At 43.7% G+C, this 21,103-nt stretch overlaps 1 protein-coding gene and 1 long non-coding RNA gene across 3 annotated transcripts in view; both read right to left on the reverse strand.

The window, feature by feature from the left end:
• Positions 1 to 21,103, reverse strand: part of LOC102532976 (kalirin RhoGEF kinase) — a 443,405-nt gene that overhangs the window by 311,652 nt on the left and 110,650 nt on the right. The window lies entirely within an intron of this gene.
• LOC116281781 (uncharacterized) lies at positions 7,733 to 10,849 on the reverse strand. The gene is made up of 2 exons (XR_004191208.2): positions 10,343 to 10,849; positions 7,733 to 10,070 (listed from the first exon to the last, which is right to left on the reverse strand). It is a non-coding gene; the product is annotated as an uncharacterized lncRNA (long non-coding RNA).

The raw sequence follows: 21,103 nt of genomic DNA on the forward strand, positions 1-21,103 counted from the left end.
CATGTTCTAGGAACTCTGCTAGGCTCTTGGCAAATTTTTTCTTCTCCTATTCTCAACAAATTTGCAAAACAAAATCTGATCCCCTGATTCTACAGATAAGGAAAGCTAGGCTAAGAGGCTTACCCCAAACCTCTGCTCTAGAAGGCCCAGAGTTCAGGTCTTCTGCATCCAAATCCCACTCTGTTGTCCTAGGCAGTGACCTGAACTGATTCTCTGTGCATTATTTCTGGCTGTTCCATTCAGTACTCAAGCAGAATGTCTTGTTGTCTAGAGCAGACTTTCTGGCTGTTCTTCTTAAACTTCCTCCTCTGGCCTTTCTGCAGGGGACCAGGATTAGCTAGGTGGACCCATTCTGACCTTCTCTGCTCATAGCAATTATGACGGAAAGAACAGGAAAACCTGTGGAAACTCCTGACCTTTTGCCCAGTATGCCCAGGTAAGGTGAAGGGGTGTCGGGGTGGGGATGGGACCAGCTTGAGGAGCTCTAAATGAGGAACCGGAGCTCATTTTGCCCTTGGAATGGAGTCTAATGATTCCTGGAACATCATCACCCACTGTTGAATGAATGACATTTTACATTAATCACACAAAATGGATACAGTCATATGAGGGATAAGGAAAATAAGATTCAGAGAAGTCAAGTAATCTACTCAAAGTCACACAGCCAGCAAGTGCTAAAGCTGAGCTGGCTGAACTGAGGTCTGTCCAATTTCCAAACCCATGCTTTGCTTACCCCAGCAAGCTGTCCTCCTTTCTAAGTGTCCAAAAACATATCAGGTAGTGCAAAGTTTGCCGGGAGGATGCTTAGGACCTTTCCCAGAACCCCCACAAAGATGATTTTATTCAGGGGCCCTGATGGCAACTGCTTGCAGCTATTAAACCATCTGCCTGAGAATCCAAATTCTAATTTCTGCCACATGCAGGAATTCCTCAGGGAACATGTAGTTCAAACTTCAAGGAGGGTCAGAAAAACAAAGGTCCTTCTATGGTAGATTGTTTACAAAGCTGGTCACATCAAGTTCTCCCATCCATGTGTGCATCCTCCTTTGCAATGTGACTGTCTCTCTGTCCCTTAAGAGGTGGCTCTACCTCCATACTCCCCAGATCTAGGCTAGTCAAGACCTGGTTTAACCAGACATAGCAGAAGAGACACTGTGTCACTTCAAGAGGTCTTACAGCTTCCACTCTGATCTTCTCAGAACACTCCTGCCATCATGTAAGAAAACAGTCCTTTATTCTGGTGAATGAGATGCCACAAGATGAAGAGAGAGAGACACCCAGCTGACAGGCAGCACCAACTGCCAGACCTGTGAGTGAAGCCATCTTAGACCACTCAGCCCCAGGCAAGCTGTCAAATAGCTAGAGCTACATCAGTGATCCCAGGTGAGACCAGCAGAAGAATTGCCCTGCTGATCCCAACCCAAATGGCTGACCCATAAAGCTGTAAGCAAATCAACAGTTGTTTTAAGCCACTAAGATTTGGGTATTTTGTTACACACCATTAGTAACTGATACTCCATCCCTTTGCCTCTGGGAACACTTCCCTCACCTCTGCTCCAGCAGTACTCACCTATCCAGCAAGCAATCCTTCAGTTCTAAGCCACCTCTACATAGGACTTCTTTCAGAAGGTTCTTCCCAAAACCACTTTCATTCAGTATATATTTACACAGTGTATCCTACAAGTGTGGCATTTGTAGGATAGGGTATGGGGTATTAATAAATGTGTGAGTTGAGGACTCTTCCCTCAATGAACTCACAGTATTACAGGTGTCATAACCTGAGCCCCAAAACAGCAGCAACACAAAGGGAGATGTGAGATGCACAGCTGGCACCACAGCATGTGTCCATGGCGGGAAGAAGTGTGAATAAATGGGTACCACGGAATAAAGTGGTATGGGGTCCAATTTCCCAAATCACCTTACAGAGGATTACTCCAATGCACAAATCTATCACTTTGAGGGCATAAAGAATGTGGGAACTGAGGAAGATTGTAAAGTGTATTTCAGGAAAGCAGCCGATGTGGCTCGTGGCCTGAGACTCTGTAGGCTCCAGGAAACCTCAAGTCTGAAGCCAGACAGCAAATACAGTTGTGACCACATAACAAACACCCGAGCCCAAGGGTTTCACAAGGGCTCATAAAATGGGAGTGGTTTAGAGACTGCTTTTACTAATGTACAACTTCTCTGTGTGTACTCAGGAAGAAAATGTCTTCTCTCACATATCAAGCTGTTGGTTATAGTCAACAACTCCCTGGTGCCTTCTAAAGAACTCCAAACTTCTTAACCTGACATCTAGGGGTTCTCCATGATCTGGTGCTAAAGTCAGATCTGGAAATCTAATCTAAGCATTAAGACTTATTCACCAGCTGTGTGGCCCTGGACAGGACACGTTACACTTTTGAGTCTCAGTTTCTTAATCTATAAAATTGAGATTTTACATGCATAGATCAGGGGGATGTTATGAAAAGTAAAATGACATAACAAAGTGCCCAGTATTGTCCCTAGCACACAATGGATGTTTACTAAACGGACAGTTTTCCTTCCCAAGAGTTCAACATCTTCCATCACAGAGAACAGTTTGTGAGATGCCAGGTTGGAGGTTGGGATAAAGGCACATCCTGAAGCTTGATGTGACTGGTAAGAGTGATGGACTAGGTCTTTGTGTCATTGTTCATTTTTGTTTTTTACTGCACATCTCAAGTACATCTGTATAGCAATTAGGCAGCTAACCAAGGCTTTGTCAAGGTGTTTTCTGAGAAAGGAACTCTGAAATGCTTTTTGGTTGCATTTTATCCAAGCCAGCCTCCTCTCCTCTTATACTTCATACCCAATGATGGTCATTCACCTCTTGTGCTCAGAACACTGGTCCAACATTAGGACTGTTCTCACCTCTGTATCTAGTTTCTTAAGTAGAAAAAACTCTAATCCTAATTTCCTTAGTCCCACTCCAGCAAAGCACCCCCACACACACACATCCAGGCCAACCGAGCATCCGGAGAGACTCACCCCCAACTCCTCCCCTACCTGCTCCCCTATTGACAAGAAAGTCAGTCCACTGTTGGTCAGAATTCCTCCCCCATCTCTCACACACAAATATACACTGGCATTCTATAGTAAAATGGGAAACTGAACTAAGAAAATTAAACCTCCAGCAAAGACCAGTCAAACCACTGACTGACTGGAGCAGCTTTTCACTGAACATGAGGCATCAGGGAGCCACGGCGATCCTCCTCTCCTCCCCGCAAAAAGTATCCGTACTGACCCTCTATCCCCAGGATCCCACTGCACAGGTAGTTGTAGAGTGTCCACAAGTATCAGCCCCTGCCCAACTAGAGCCTACAGCTGGGCAGAAGCTCTAGCTGCTAAAACATCAACCACTGGCTCCAGATTGAAGAGAAATAGACTCCTTCATACCTATGAGCCCTTATCCTGTGGAAGGGACTCTCTGACTCAGTAACCCCACACACCCTTATGCCTACTCTATCATTTGAACACCCTGGAGAGCCCACATGTTTAGTAAAATGGAGTGGTTCCAGTCTCCAAGCATGGACTCTCCATGGTTGCTCCATCTCTCCCATCCAAATCACAACACTGACCCCTCATAAGAGAATGGAAATAATTTGTTCAGTGACTTAATGTGCCAGGCCTTCTGCTTGTTCCTTTACACAGATGTTCATCATTCATTCCTACAACATATCTCTGGGTAAGACATTATCATTTCCACTTTACACATAAGTAAACTGAGGCTAATAGAGCCCAAAATAATGCGGTCAGTAGACAGGATACAAGTCCGTGACTTTCCATTCAAGAGTCAACATGCAGAGCTGTAGTCTCTAAGTATGTATTCTGAACATAGGTGCCTATGTTTGGGTGTTTGTCCACCCAGGACAGAGTTTGTGTCTCAGTCACTGGTTTCCTATAGATCCCAGCACAGTGTCATGTTTGGAGGCAGGGTTGACATTGGTGACAGATAGCGTTCCCTTCCAAATCACTTCCAGAGTCCTCTTCCATCAGGGGCCCACTGAAACCTAACCCAAACCTGAGGGCATGTGAACATACTTACCACATTCATCAAGAGAGGTGCCTTTTATACAATATATAACATACTATGTTGTCATGACAGTTTAGACCTTGATAAAAAGACAAGAGGAGAAACAGAAAGACATGCAGAGATGGTAGACAGAGTCACCTTTTCTACAAGCTCACTCTTCACCTGGGAGAGAAGGCGGCACCTCTAAGCCTCTCCCTAGGGAGTGTCCTCTAGGTTTCCAACCTGAGACTCTAATCTAGGCACACCTCATAACCCCCACCACCACTCTGGGGGCTTCCTTAAAGCGAAGGCAAACAACTCTCCTTAGCAGAAGCCAAGTCTCCATGCTTTTCCTTGAACTCTCCTTCATTCACTCTAACCTGGTTCCCAAGCTTAGACAAGGTAGAGAGAGTCAGTTGTCAACAGCAACCAAACCCCACTGCTTCAACTCCAACTTCACTTCGATTGGTTTGGAGGGATGGAAATCAAGGAGGGGATGGGACCAAGTTGACTTGTATCTAATGTGTTCCCTTAACAATCATCATGCCTGATACTCATGCAACTCTTCAACTTTTCTAAGGGCTTTCCAGTATCATCTTGTCACCTTTTAATCTTGCTGCAGTTCTTGAGATGAATGACAGTGTCCTCAGACAGACAGGAACTCCCTGCAGTTGTTTTTGTCCTTCTTCACCAGCCTCAGCCTCCAAAGGTGGAGACTTACAGCAGAGGTAGGACAGAAATCTGATCTTCCCAACAAAGGCACAGGATCACTCAGCCTTAGAGATGGTTGAGTCTTAGCAGCTCTCCAACTTTAACAACTTAGCAGGGGTGCCCTTGAAACCGCCATCATCCAATGGAACTTTCTGTGATGATGGACACCCACATATATAATCTGTGCAATACAGTCCCCACTGGCTATATGTGGCTATTGACAATTTGAGGTGTAGCTAAATAACTGAAAAGCTGAATTCATTTTAATTGTAAATAATTTTCATTTTAATAGCCACATGTGCTAGTGGCTACTACATAGACAAGATCACCCCAACCAGGCCTCAACACAACGGTGACTTACTGCCTCAATTTGCTACTGTCCCACAGAACAAAGGGTGTCATGGAATTTCACGCAGAGAAGACCTGGCATATGTGCAGACAAAAAGGCTAACCAGATTACCCTTTGCCTAGTTTGAATGCTGATCACTTCAACAGCAAAATGCTCACAAATTCTTACAGACTGAGCAGGTGAAAACAGAGGTGCCACAAAAGACCATCTAGCCTGACCCCTTCGTTTCACAGGTGGGAAAACAGACTTACTACCCCTTTCTCCTCAGATTACACCTGACCGATCCGTGTTCTGTAGGGAGTCCAGTGCTTTTCCACACTTGCTCTCAAAGTTTCTGACAACCTTCCCAATTATTCTTCACCTCTAGGTATCCCATGGCAAGAGCCAGGCTGGGGAAAAGAAATGACGTCTGTCACCACCGCCATCAGCAACCTGAGTCTCCTCCTCTAGGACCTCACAAGGGCCCAGAGGTCAGGAGCAAACTGCAGGGAAAGAGCCGTGGGAGTGCTGGACCCAAATTCTCAGCACAGGTCCCTGCAGTTCTCTCTTGTTGCTGCCCAGCTCTGTCTCCACTCGTCAATCACCTATTTGGAAACCACCAAATTTAGATGTTCAAAAAAATGTTCTCCTCCCCTATTAGCTCAGAGCAGCAGTCACAGTTTAAATCTGGGGCTTTGAGGAAAATTAATTCCCAGAGGAACCTCTTTCCCTTTGTTACTGGCTGATTGGATCCCTGGAGAGAGGGAGTGCCCACTGGTGTAGGTTTTAGAATGAGATCTTGAAGTTATGGAGAGATGGAACCTAATTTTTTTGTAATAAGAAAAATATTTGTTTCACCTGTTTTTTAAACTAGAAATTAAAAAGCATGAATATGTATGTCAGTCTAATTTTTATTAGTGTTATTTAGAGATCTCTGGTCACACTGGTTGTTAAGGAGAAACAACTGTGACCTATAACTGTTCATTCATCAACCATGTATCCAACACCTTCTTTCTAGTTACTCTGCCGGCCACAGCACTATCCAAGGCAGAACAAGTAACATCCAACCATCAATGTTTACTGAGACCCTACTAGACAGAGAAGTTCTTATCTTCATAGAACTTACATTCCCATAATGGAAGGCTTTCAATAAATCTATGTACAAAATACAAATATCATGTCAGATAGCGCATGTCCTAAAAGACCATTAAAGCAGTAGGATGAGAGCATGAGCATGCTACTTCAGCTCTGGTCCTCAAGAAAGGCTGCTTTGAGGAAGTGACATCTGAGCGAAGGCCTGATTGTTGGGAAGGTGGCAAATGAAGAGGGTGAGGGAAGATGGCTCAGGGAGAGGGAAGAACACATGCAAAGGCCCTGAGATGAGCACAAGCTTGGTGTGTTTTCAGAATAGAAGACCGGCAAGGCTGCAGGGCAGTGAATGGTGGGAAGTGGGAGGAAATGGGGTCTGAGAAAGAGGCCGGTTCAGATTACGTCGAGTATTACAGGCGACAGTAAGAGGGGTAGACAGGTATTCCTAGTGCACGGGAAGGCACTGAGGGGTTTTAGGCATGAGAGAAAGACGATCAGACTTATGAACAGAAAAACTTATATTATGGATAAAATATTCACAATACAGGAAGATGACTGCAAAGCAGGCCATTACAAAGTTTTATAGGAACTATGGTAATAAGGAAACCTACACTGCAGGGAAAGGATCAAAAATACTAGGCCTCTTAGGGTGATGGCATTCCAGGCCATAATGAAAGATGCAAAGGTGTGGAAGTGCGCAGTGACACGTGTGAAACGTGATGGCATGCTGGAGGGGACACAGGGAGTCAGCATGAAGGCAAGTAGGTACACACATGGGAGGCCTTATACACCAGCCTCAGGAACTGAATTTATTTTGCAGGCCACTGGTTCTTAACTTGGCTCTTAAAAATACTGGCACCTGCCCACACCAAACCTATGAGATCAGAACTTCTGAGGTGGGAGGGCAGGCACTGGGATGTGTAAAGGGTCTCCGGGTGATGCAAACGCATGGCCAGGGTTGAGAACCACCACTGCCAGTGATGATGGGGGGCCCCAAAGGGTGTGAGGCGAGCAGTAACAATTATTTATTTTCCATAACAGGTTTGTTTTTCTAAAGATTATATTTTAGAATACAGTATTTTTAAGTATAATATATTCAGACAATGATGACAGATTAATTACCTACATTTACATTTTCAAGTTTTGAGAATTGTTGCAAATGGAGTCACGAATTTCCATTCCTTCTGAATTCTGGCTCTTCTGACAGTTTATGAGAAATCTAGAAACATCCCTAAACAGAAGCAACCTTTAGCAATACACTGTTGATGGACTTTAGAGCCAGAAGGGTACTCTTGAGAGCACTCTTATTTTACATATATAAAAAGAGAGGTCCAGAGAGAGGCCTTGACAAGGCCAAGGTTAGCCAGGTTAGCAGCAAAGACAGAACTGGAACCCAAGGTCTCTCCACCACACCACTGTTACTTGTTTATTGTGCAAATAAGAAAAGCCATCTTAATTTTTGGACTGAGCATTTTTCACAATATTAAGTAGATCATGAAAGAGCATGTAATTTTAGAAGAGAAATATAAAAGAGGGAAAGAATGGAAAATAAAAGTCCAAACTAATCAAAGGCAGTTTGGGCCACAAAGAACTTTATTTTGCAGGTTATCCCCTTAGTTAATGACCTCTAAGATTATTGCTTCCTCTGATGCTTTATTTTGATATTTCCATAGGCTTCTGTAAACTGAGAAGTTGTTCAAAATAAGACAAGTTTTCTACATGTTAGCTATTCTTGTTCAAGGCACATATTTCAAGATGTAAACCCCACATCTTTCTATAGCCTCTAGAAGATGGAAGATTTGAAGCAGGAGACACAGAAGACTGGATCCTTTCCCAATGCTGCAGGATGCATTTGCAGGACAGAATCCTCGCTCTATGTTAGAATTGAACACCTGAGGATCTTTTCAGTCTATATTTGGGAACACTAACCTAACACTGAAGGCTGAAATATGCTGCCTATTTTACAGGTGTGCCAGGCAAATGTAGCAGATGTGCCACCTCCATGTACACTATCATCTTTGAGCTCAAGATCCAAGGTTCATGCAGCAGCAAGGACCAGCCATGTGGTTCTCCATTTCTCGATAAAGTCTTTCGCTTCATTTTCATCTTGACAAGTTGAAGGAAGAGCACCAAGATTTTACTTGCCAGCTGAGTTTATCTGAAACAGAGGTAAGGAATGGCTGGACCAAGGCCACTTCCAGTATGGATGCAGTGACAGATATGGAAACTGACTTTGCTCATGTAAGTGTGTGAGTTCTGCCGTGAATCCAAAAGACAGTGCTTCTTGCTCCTCAGAACAGAAGAGATTGGGTTCAGGCTGGATATCTGTAAGCTACAAAAGCTATGACCACCCCAGCAGGGGGCAGATGTTGCAACTAAATCAACAGAAATAGTGGTGTGGCCAAGGCTTGGTCATGCAGAGATGGGAGCAAGTTCTCAGGTATTACAATTCAGTCAGGTGACCCAGGAGCAAGACTGTGTGCAGGGAAGCTCAGAAGGAGGGGCACAGAATTGGAGGTTGGCCCAGAGCTAGCCTGGAGGTTAAAATATGAGGACCATGGCCAAGGGCCACCCAGCCCAGGGGTGGGGACTTCTGATGTTAAAGGGCCCAAGCTCATCAGGATGGTCATCAGTATGTTTTCTTCAGCCAGAAATCCTCTGAAATTGTCTCAGGATCTTCCTGATCAGACCAAGAACATGCCCACTGTCTGGAATAGAGATAAAGGTTCCCAGAAATGGGTTATCTTTCTAAGCTATGGAACTACACTTTATAGTTCTTTAAGATCCTGAGATACTCCTTTCTTGAAAACTTATTTGTTTTGTCTTAAACTCCCAAAAGGACATTATTCCTCTACATTATCTAGTTTCTTTCTACAGCGTCTCAATGTCTTTTATAAACTTATCCAATTTTTCCCAATCCCTGAGTAAAGGCCCTAAAATTCAGTGTCCTGTGGTAATATTTATACATTTCTTCTTCTACCTTTATATCATTTCTTTTTACTCCTTATGCAGCACCAATTCTCAAACCTATTTTTCACTGTGTCTAAGAACCTATTTTTCTCTATTTCTATCTATAAAGAACACTAACAAAAATCTATTTTAATGTCAACAACATATTTAGGCTACAGGAGGCACACACTGATGCAGCATTAGATGAGGGCATCGTTCTCCAGACTGCTTTCACATCGCTTGCTAGGTGATTTGTCAGAACAAACTTTGCCACTCTTCTCTGGAAGACTTCATCTACTCCATTCATGGTGGTTCCTTTCTATTTTTAATGATTCGGGAAACACAAAAGATGGTTCAAGTGTCCTACGATGGAATCCATGGTCCCTCCCCTCTGTGGCAGTGGTCAACCCTCCATCGGCAAGTCATGCAGGAGCTGCTTGCTCTTCATGGATGCGTCCATTGCTCATGTCTTTACATCTTCTCTCTAAAGAGGTGTGCTAAGAGTGCTTCCAAACCCCAGGCTCGTGAGAACATGAAATCTCTAGCCAACACCCACTTTTAGGCACTCATACAGTCATGCCAGAGCTTTTTTTTTTAAACCCTTCTCATCTTCAAATGTCATCTTATTTATGACGTGTTTTGAATACAGTGGAGGGGACTGTGGGTGGTTTGCCTTTGTTCCCTGTACAGTCCTGGTGAGGATGCTGTGATTTTGCACACAGCTGCAGCAGGGACTGGGGATTTGGAGTGTGAGAAGGAGGCACCGGTGTTCACTCCATCAGGCACCTTCTCGTACTCATGAAGAATTGTTTATGCAGCAGACACATCCCACACACGAACGTGCGCTCATCCTTAGGCACGCTTATCTCCTTTGGTGGTATTTGGAGGGCATGCTTCTTGCTCTCCTTTGGAATCACCTGCAGTGAGGAAGGGCATCTTGGGCACGAAGGAGGCTCCATCCTGCTAAGGAGCAAAAGGATGAAACCGTAGTCAGTGTCTCTCTAGTTAACAGACAATTTTAGCCATCATATAAACTTTGATAATAGCTCCCTCAGAGGGCACTAAACAGTATTCCAGCTCTGAAGGCCCTGCCTCAGGAGTAAGATTAGGTGTCTGGCTTTGCCTCAGAGCATGGATTCACAAGAATCCAAATATAATTTACATACATTATGGAAATATGCTGCTACAGCTAAAACAGACTATAATATTCAGTTTAGATAAACTTAAACTCTTACCTTTCAGTGAGGAGACATCTCATTTTCCTTTGCGAATCTCAATGTGAAGGACCACAAGGAGCTGATTTCCAATTTCCTTCCAACTCCTGCACCTTCACACTGGCTCTTACTCCTGCCTCTGTGACTGCATGAGGCAGTGAGCTCCTTGTTTTGGAGCCTCCGAGGCTCCAGCGAGCATCCAGGCCACCCAGACTCTAAAAGGCCTAGTTAGGAGGACTGGATCTTGTCCTCCAACCTGTGGAGCAAAATTCAACAAGAAGCAGCCCAAAAGGAAGGCACTGAGTTTTCCCACCCTACTCTCTCTTTGTAGATGGGCTACCTGCCCTGAACACAGACACACGTGCAGCCAGGACATCTGACATCTGTGCACGACGCACATCGCCCAGCGCCACAGGCAGTCCTGCATTCAACAGAGTTCTGCGTCACTGTCAGAGATGACCTGGAGGAGGCACAGGACAGGTCCTAATATCTGAACATGAAACTTTAAACATTTTATTTGATGCCTAAAAGAAACAATTTCTCAATCCAAATGATATCCATCTTTCAGCCCCTTTCTGAGTGATTTTCTGGGCCTTCAGCCTGAGGGGGCCTCCTGAGAAGCAGAGAGGCCATCAGGTGGTACCTGTGGTTCTGACCTTCAGAAGCAACTCAGGGCTTGAGAAAGTAGAAAACTGGGAGGTGACGCTGTGAGGCTTTGATGTAGATGCCCACAGGCCTGGAGAATGAAATGCTCTTGGAAGTGTGCCAATAGCTCTCACTTCTAGGAGCAAAGTCTGAGCCAGAGGACCAGGGTCTGTGATAGCACGGGACGTTTTTGGTGAAGTGCATGAGGCCACATGACACTCGCATGTATCTGTGCCACAGATGCAAACCCAGGTCCATCCTTTATCCCATCCACAGGATAAAAAGTAAATAGTGAGCCAAAGGGAAGGAAGAAAGAGGAAAGAGTAGTGCCGAGGAGGGAGCAGAACCTTGGGGACAGAGATAGAGCCAACGAGGTGATCTCAGATCATAGGCTAGTAAGCACGGTTTGCGGTCCATTTCAATCTAATCGCTGTGATCTAACTTACTCTCCCCCAAGGGAACTTCTAAAGCCATCCCAAAGAAAGGATAATATATTGCGTTAATTGAGTCCTAGTAAACAGGGCTAATTCCTCACAATCACTGTAAATAGTGAGTGTTTACCAGAAATTGCAATAATCACCCATGACACCCAGAGTGTGAAATTTACTTGAATATCAGCTTTGTCTGATATCTGCATTACTTTGTTTTGGGGAGGAAGGTGCTTGTGATTTTTTGTTTGTGGTAAAATATACATATAACGAAAAGTTTAGCATTTTAACCGTTTTAAAATATACAGTTTGGTGGCATTAAGTACATTCACATTGTTGTACAACCAACATGACCATCTCCAGAACTTTTTCATAATCCCCACCTGCATTACCTTTCACACAGTCTGTGAGCAACCCCAGAACCCCAAAGGATGAGGAATCCACCCTATCATCCTGCTCAGTTCTAGGGAGGACTCGAAGACACAATATTACCTAGTATCTTAAGGTTCACAAAGTTCTTCCTCAATGTTCACACCAACGTCATATGCATCCTATTAAAGGAGGAAGACCAAGACTCCAAGAGGGAGACAGACTTGCTCAAAGAGAACAGTGACAATGAGTGGAACCAGGCCAGGCTTCCAGCATGCATCCCATGACACCTCACGACCTCTAACACTGAGAAGGGGATGTGAGAAGGCTCTGCAATGATGCCTAAGGACATCCTCCAAGAGCAGAGCTGTCTCTTGTCCCACCTTCTGCTTTGTGGGATTCTCGCTGCTTTGGGGACAGACAGCCAGAGCTGCCTGGTAGCCCAGAAAAAGAAGGCAGTTCTTTTACATGGTACTCATTGCAAAAGCCAACTTGGGTTGCCTAGCACTTTTTTTCCTCTTTTTATTTTTTTCACTTGCATCAAAGCAAACCCACATCCCATCCACTTCTTCACACTCTCCATCACCCTTCTCTCTGCCCTCTTCCCAGCACACAGGAAGAGAGGAAGTCCCTATTCCTGATAACCATTTTAACCAGATTTCTTCTGCACAAAAATGAGACCATGAGGTCCTGCCTGGTGTGACTTCTCCTTCCTGTACCTCGCAGAGATGGCTCTGCCCATGGCTCCCCATCACACTCAAGATGCCAAAATGCTTCACAGACCACCTCCATTCAGGTGACTAAGGGCTTCCAAGAGTGACTTTGTTACTGTGTAGTTCTTGGCAAAACTGCATCACAAATGACAAGTGCAAACTTCTTACCATAAATGGAATCACAATGTGCTGCACACACACACAGATAATCTGTCATCCAAGAATGTGATGCCTTGAATTTCTGATACATATGCCCCAGATGTATGTTGAACCCCACTGTATTCCTTTCCTAGGGCTGCCAAGACAAATCAGCACAAACTGGATGGCTTAAAACAACAGAAATGTATTCTCTCGCAGTTCAGCCCAAAAGTCCAGAATCAAAGTCTGAAGGCTCTATAGAAGATTCCATCCTTGGCTCTTCCCAGCTTCTGTTGTAACCCAGGAATCCTAGATACCCTTGGGCCTGTAGCTCCATCACTCATCTCTGCCCGCCTCTTCATACAGCCTTCCTCTCTACAACTCCCTCTCTCATCTTACAAGAACACCAGTTGTTGGCTTTAGTACAACCCCATCTCTCCCTAACTAATTACATCTGCAAAGGCCCTATTTCCAAAAAAGCTCATATTCTGAGGTTTGGGGTAGACATCAAATTTCAGCAGACACTTAATTCAACCCAGTACACCCACCTTCCATCAACAAGGCTTGTTAAATCCAGTTTCTTGTTTTCTTTGTTTTTGTTTGTTTGTTTTTGCCTCTAGCACCTTCTCCATTTCAACCCTACTCTTGACCACTGCTTTGTTGAAAAACTTCTGAGGCATCTGCCTCCATCTCCTCTGCCCCATTAAACAATTCCAGACCTCACTGCAAATGGATGTACAGACACTAGGTCAACAAGGAAATAATACTAAGTGGCCCATGGAGGGTTCATTATTTCAAGTCTCCATCTCTCCCCATTCACCCAGGAAGTAGTCTGTGTTCAAATCACACCCAGCCTCACACTGCAGGTTACTGGGGTTCCTGGCCTCTGGGGACTTAGTACACAATAGTGAAATGGGCAATTGTATGCTTAGATGAACAGAGGAGGCCAAAGAGCCAGGTACTGAAGGAGGAAATGGATATGAGTGGGTGAAGAAGCAGAAGACACGGGGACAACCTGGGGAAAGGCAGCAAGATACAAACGAAGGTGGAATTTTCAGAGGACTGTGAGTGGGCCCCATCTGACTAGACAATGGCTTTGCTGCAAAGGCGAGGCTTCTTCATTGATAAGGTTGTAAAGGCAATTGTTTGTGGATATGCACCTGATCCTACAGGGCCTTGAGTCCAGGCCAAGAGGACCCACATTAAGGGTTTCTAAGCAGCTGGAGTGGGGGGTTGATTAAGTGGTGTTAGGAAAGCCAGATCTAGTTGGGTGTGCATGAAGGCCTCAGGGGAGTAGGAAATTGATAAGGAAACCCTGGCTGGGAGCCCAATTAAGAAGACAGGCTCTGGGGCCAGAGCTTTATTCCTCCACTATCAGGGAACCCCCATCCATGGCCGTAACCTTCCATCAGACTCTGCAATCAATACAGCCATCCTGACGCTCCTGGGGTGGGGCATCCTGGCTGAACCTCAGCCCTCCCTTCCCATTAACATGATGAGTTGCAGAGGGCATGTCAGGGAGAGCTTTCAGTGAATTCCAGGAATGGAGATACCCTCCGGACAAAAATCCCCAAAGAGGAGCTCAGGAGCACTTTGCAAATCAACACATGAATGCCTCTCATGGACAATGGCCTGTCCAGAGAGGACAGAATCCCTGTCTCAGCTCAGATCCAGCTTCATCTCACTGCTGCATTTCCCTAGGACTGGCACTGGCACCCAGGAGGTAACAAAGCGACCCCCAGCTCAGGCACTGCTTTGCACAGGCGACCACCACACAGGTGATTATCATCTCCCTATTAGACTGGGAATGTCCCAGGAATGGTGGGCTGTTTCTCCCACAAGGCTCCATTGGGGTCCCCACAGTCAGCAGACACAAAGCCCACAGGAGGCTGTAATACACCACCTTCTCTATCCTCCTCATTTGCCCACAGACTCCCATGCTTGGGACCTCAAGAAGCAGAGGGTGGTGTGGAGATAACATGGATGCAGCAGGAACAAGCCCCGAGTGTGGGCGGCAGAATTATTTCTGAAGTCGTCAAGGCCCATCCCTGAGCCTCTTTTCTTGCTGCAGGCCTTCCTGGAGAGATGTGAGCAGAAGGGAGCTCAAAGGAGCAGGACGATGGCTGACTCCTTTGGTTCTCCTTCTCCTTAAGGAAAATTCTGTATACCAACCAGCACAGGAAGCTCCCATAGGCCCACAGCCACAGCCACCCTTGCCTGGCTGTCAACCAGCCTGAAGCAACAGGCCTCAGGAAAGAGCCTGGGGCAGTACTCACAGAGGAAAGGGGCAGATGGGGAGCTTCCTGAGCACAGCTAAGGCAACATGGAGAAAAGGCACACTCTCCACGTCCACCTCTACTGGCCAGGAAGTCCAAGCCCCGCTGGAAGTAGATGGCACCCAAGGCAGCAGTCCACAAGGAAAAGGACCCTCCTCCAGATTGTTTTCCCTTTTAAAGCCATCAATCTAATTTGAAAGACATAACAACTTCCACCCCCTTTATTTCTGAAGGGAGATGCAAATGGGTGATCTGTTTGAACTAAAATTAAACTCCCTCTGTGTGTAACTTCTTGACGGTATGCATATATTGAATCTGACTCATACGGTTCATGCGGAAAGGTTTTATTAATATAACTACTTACCCCAGCCCACTCCCACTGGGATTCATGGCTCTTGCCCAAGGTACATTTTGGCTAGATCTATGTTACTTTAAGTCCTGGCATGGATTAATGTTTCATGACAAGCACGTTCACAGATTCTCTGAGAAATTCCTAGCTGTCTTTGGGTAACAATTATGAAGCAAAATTGGAAGTGGCCTTGTCTACACAAAGACCCCCAGTCTGGGGAGTCCAGAGACCTGAGATCTTATCACTCTCTTCGTGTGATCCAGCCATCACCTCTCCAGAATCTCAAGTTCCTCATCTGCTGGCCTCACACTGTTCTCAGTTCTTTTCCAGCTCTGACTTCCTGTGATTGTAAAAGACATTTAAAAATATCTCCAGGGAGAGAAATCTCACAATATCATTTAGTCATGAGAAGACTGGATTAATGATATCTAATATCTCCAGGTTCACAATGGTTTTTAAATGTGCAAAGATCAGTAAAAAAAAAAAAAAACAAATAAAACAGAAGAGTCTTTTTTAAATGCCCATGTTAAAGGAACAGAAGTTAAAGAGCCTAAAATAAAATCTCTAGCCATTCTGTGTACACGGAGAGAAAATGAGTGTGGGTGAGGGAAAAGCTATACAACATCTGGAACGGTAAAGACTTGTGGTGATCGGACTCTGCTAACTGAAGTAAGACATGACAATTATGGAGACATTATAAACCACAGTCCTAACTGCATGTCACTGTTGTACACCTTTTGCCATCAGGCATGGGGGAACCCAGGTTCTCAACAGGTGGACGACATTATGTGAAAAAGTTTAATTCTCTCTTGGCAAGGGCACTGTTCTGTCCCCAGCTGGATGGCAGATCTTGGGGTAGCAGAGCAGCATCTCATGATACCTAACAACTTGGGTAGGACAATCTGGGCTTCAGAAGGTGCTCAGTTTAGATGTTAGTATGAAAACCTGATATCTGGGTTGGAATCATCCTGGTTAACAGGCCACCGATGAGCTCAAGTCACAATGGAAGTACAAAAGGGGTACAACAGAGGGATACACAGGTGAGACATATCACCAAATACTCAGCTAAGTCTGGCCTTGGCAGGGAATAGCGACGGATAAGAATTATGGTCAGGCAGTCAAGCATTAGTAAGGTTTTTCTTGGGCCCCAAGTTTAAGCAGAAATTATCATTTAACACAGTCAGAAGTAATCTAAGCCCTCAAGGTCTGGGAATGAATTTTGAGTGCTGGTACATAGAAGATGCTCAACTGTATTCCTTGACCAAATGGAAGCTTACAAAGGAGCTATTGTTCCATTGTTTGCTGAACAATGTTTCTCATTCATGGCAGCTCAGACTTCTAAGTCGCCCAGGAGAGGGGAAGACCAGTATGGTGTAACTCTCTAAGATTAGAGTGGTTGGACCAGGTTCAAGTCCCCTAGGAAGGAGAAATTCCACTTCATTGACCTCCCTGGGTATCCCTGATGGAAAGGAGATGTATTATCTGGATGGGCTGGGGATCTGCCAGTGACGGAGAGTGGGGCTGGACCCTTGGAAAGGGCTGCTCATCCACCTGAGGAAACCCTCCTCAGCAGCAACCCAGACCCAACTGCCTTAGGATCCAAATGCTTTCAGTTTACTGGAAGTAGCTGAACACAAACAAAAGGTCTTGCACAGAGTCATTAAAATAAGCAAGCAATTAGAGGCTCTGGGTATCTAATTCCTGAGCACAACAATCAGGCAGATGTGATGAACCCCAAGAGTAAGCACCAGCTAAGCCTATTTTGAGAGAAAGCATTCCCTTATTATGAGGACAACTGGCATTAGATAAAGTAATGATCATTGTCAGTTGAATCTTGTGAGAAATTGTATTTAACTTGAAACTATGTATCTCGTTCCTATAAATTCCATTTCTTCTTCTTTCCAAGATGGTATATCTATCTTCTAATAGAGAGGAGCATTAACCAACATAAACTATGATTCCATTAGAGTTATTTTATTTGGAGAAATATACCTAAATACAGTCTGTGAGTTGGTGGGTTTTATATCTGGGAACTTTCTGGACATCCCATCTTGCCTGAGCCTCCCTTAGTCATCCATACCTGTGCCAAGAGTCTCACTAGGCACTTATTCTATAAAATCAGACTCAAAGTAGTACCAATTACTTCGTGGAACCTCCAAATTTTAATGCATGGAAACAGACCCACATATATATGTGTGTCACTTGATTTATGACAAAGGTGACACTACAGAGCTATAGGGAAAGAACAGTCTTTTCAACAAAAGACTGTAAGTGAACTGGATGGCAAAACAGGAAGAAGAAAAAAAGAATCTTCCCCTCACTATATACAAAAAGTACTTCCAAATGGATTACTAATCTAAATGTGGAACGTAAAACAATAAAGCTTCCAGGAAAAAAAAATTAGGATAGACAACGATTTTTTATACAGGACACAAAAAGTGCTAACTGTAAAAGAAAAAAATTGGTAGATTAACACTTGGACTACATTAAAATGAATAATGTATTTCATCAAAATATACCATAAAGAACATGAAGCTGGAAGAAGATATTCATAATGCATACATTCAACAAAAAAATCATGTCCAGAATATATAAAGAATTTCTACAACTCAGTAAGAAAAAAGCAGATCATTCAATAGCAAAGACTAGGAAAAACAACTGAAGATTCACTTTATAAAAGAGAGCATCCAAATGGCCAATAAACATACGAAAAGGTTCTTGACTTCATTCATCACCTAGGAAATACAAAAACAAACAAACCCACAATGTGGCACTACCACATCCCTACCAGAGGAGCTAAAATGGGAAAGACAAGTAACACCAAGCATTAGCTAAGATGTGGTGTGACTGGAAGTCTCCTACCTGCTGGTGGAGATGTGAATTGCTATAACTGCTTTAGGAAATTATTTGGTAGCACTTACTAAAGCGAAACATACCCATCCTCTATAGTTTAGTAATTACTCCCCTAGTTATATACTCCACCATACTGGGAACATACATTCATCAACAGACCTTTACAAAAGTGTTCATGGCAGCTTTATTCAAAATAGCCCCAAACTGAAAACAACTCACATTCCTTATGTAGTAAAACATGTAAGCAAATCGTGGTGTGTGGTGAATATTACATCACAATGAAAGTGACAGACAGTTGCTACACATAATGTGGATTAATCTCTGACATATCATGTTGAACAAAAGATGACAGATACAAAATAGTACATACTTTAAGATTCCAGTTACATAAAGTTTTAAGAGAGGTCAACAAAGCTATGGTATTGTAAGTCACCCTAGAGATTGCCCTTGAGAGGAGAGACTAGTGAATGGAAGAGGACACCTGGGGCCAGCGTTCTGGGTACTGGTGATGTTCTGGTTCTTGACCTGTATGCTGGTTTCTCAGGTGTGCTCACTGGGTAAAAATTTATTGGGCAGTACGCTTACGATTTGTGCACTTAACCATATGTATATTTTAGTTAAAGAAAGTTTACAATGAGAAAATATAAACACAAAATAAATTTAAGGCATAAAGTCTATGTGGGAGGAAAATAAATCTGTCTTGCAAATAAATCCAAACCTATTAAATGACAGCAACATTGACAACTTCTAATTGTTCAGATTATTCTGTTCTCAAATGAAAATTTTATTTTTATTCATTTAAGATCTAGGTCCCACTTTCAAAAAGAACTGAAAACAACAGTCTTATTTATTGAACAAACATACACTAGAGGCTTTTTAATCTTCATTGGAAGCTTTTAGGACATCAAAATTGTTAAATTTTGCTTGGTTTACTTTTACTTTTTTCCCCATGTTAATATATGGGTTTTTAAAAATACAATGTTTCTTGGCTAACATCCTCTAATGAAAATTAACAACCCTAGTATTTACATAGCCAGCAAGCAAATTAAGCTGAGCAGAACACAATCTGCCCAATCAGAATCTTTGGAAGGTGTCAGCCAGAGACTGCCGCTCACATCTAACAGCTCATGCTCATCGGAAGGGGAAGATTGGGAGCAATTATCTCAATAATCCAAGCCAAGAAACACAGTCATGCTATTCAGGAGAAAAAGGGGGGCACAGAGACCAAGCTGCTCTAGTGAAACAGCCTGGCTGGCCAGAAAGAGCTCATGTTTTCCTGTGCGCTGACTTCCGCCCCTTCTGGAGGAAAGATTTTCCAGGGAATGCGATCATTCTCCTACATCCACTGGGCTTACATTTGTACAAGACCTATGGTTTACATTTTCCCAGATACTACTATCACCTGAGTCTTAGTCTCACCCTTAAAAAAAAAAAAGGGTTATTACTACCCCGTTTTTGCTAGTGAAAGAATTGAGGCTCTGCCAGCTAATGGACTCCTTAGAGCCACGAGACCAGCAAGTCACACAGGCACATTCAGCAACAGTGCTTGTCTCCTGTACCATGAGGTCTCCTGGCTGTTCTCTAGGCCTGCTTATGAGAATGAGAACATAATCCCAAGACTTGAAAAAAAAATTAGATGAAGATTTAGACACTGGGCAGCAGGCAAGCTGGAAACTGTGCCCCAGCCCAAGAACAGTGCTCACACCTTCAGGATCATGCATCCTGGAGGCATTGGGAGGAACGGGGCGGGGACATGGGTAGGAGCCAGGACTGTGGCAATTAGCTGTTAAGTGTAGCAATGGTCTGAATGCCTCTGTCCAACTCCATTGCAGAAGGGTCATCAGCAATGATGGAAATGTGCCGTCCAGGCAGGCTTTCCTGCAGATGGAACAGACACTTATGGCTCTGAAATATATACCACATAGTTATGCAGTCTACTCATAAACATGGTCAGGGTGGATTCTGCTAGAGATGATATGACCCTGACACTAAACAGCATAAAGAGCACTGGCTTTGGAGTCCAACAGACCTGGCTTTGAATCCCAAATCTACTTTGCACTAAATGTGGGTCCCAGAACAAGTTACTTTGCTCTGAGCTTCAGTTTCCTTAGCCGTAAAACAGCAACAGTGCCTACTCATCAGAATCATTGTGAAAAACTGATGAAATAATATGTAAAGTTCCTTTCCCTACTCCCTACTTTAAAAAGTAGATAATAATAAGATTAATTTTCTTTTTGTGAGTTTTTAAAAACATGACATGATGAGTGTGTGTCTTCCTTGGATGCTAAAATGAAATAAAAACATAAATCATTTAAATTCATATCTTATAGGATAATCATATACGTATATATAATAACCTTCTCAGATGGCCTAATTTAAGAACCTTGACCTTTATTTCCTTTTTCACCTGGAAGTAATCTGATTAACTCAGTGCCTGCTTCATTTCCTGGAATAGAAATTGCAATAATTTTCTCCTTAATTTCAATAAATGATTAACATGACAAAAACAGCTTGCATAATTTTCTCTAGAACTGGTGTTGTCATATGCTGCTTTAAAAAAAGACAAGTATCTGCCCAGTTACTTCCAGATGTTGTCCTGGGCAAATTCCACAGGTTACCCAAAGAAGGTGAGGGAGACTTTTCTTTTAAAAAGAAAAAAAAAATTCAAAATCTACAAGTGTTCTTCCATAAAAATGTTTTGCTGTCACCTCAAATTCCATAAATACCCTCTACCCATAAACTGGTCTGCCTTCCCAACCCAACTGTCCTATTTCTGTCTGTGCCTGCATGTTCTTAGAATTTTATAAACAAGGAACAGAAAAGATTTCCATTAAAGCCACTTGGGCCAATATCAAAAAAATGCAGGAATCATTTCCACTGCATCCCTGATGATCTGCTACTTGCTAAACTCTTTCAGTGTGGGGGAGTTGACTACCTACTTCCCTGCTGCACTGCTCCCATTCTTGGTCAAGTTCTTCCATAAATCCTGTTGAGATGTCTCCCCTTATGTT

The sequence above is a fragment of the Vicugna pacos genome, chromosome 1 (genome assembly GCF_048564905.1).
Source record: "Vicugna pacos chromosome 1, VicPac4, whole genome shotgun sequence".
Classification (NCBI taxonomy): Eukaryota; Metazoa; Chordata; class Mammalia; order Artiodactyla; family Camelidae; genus Vicugna; species Vicugna pacos.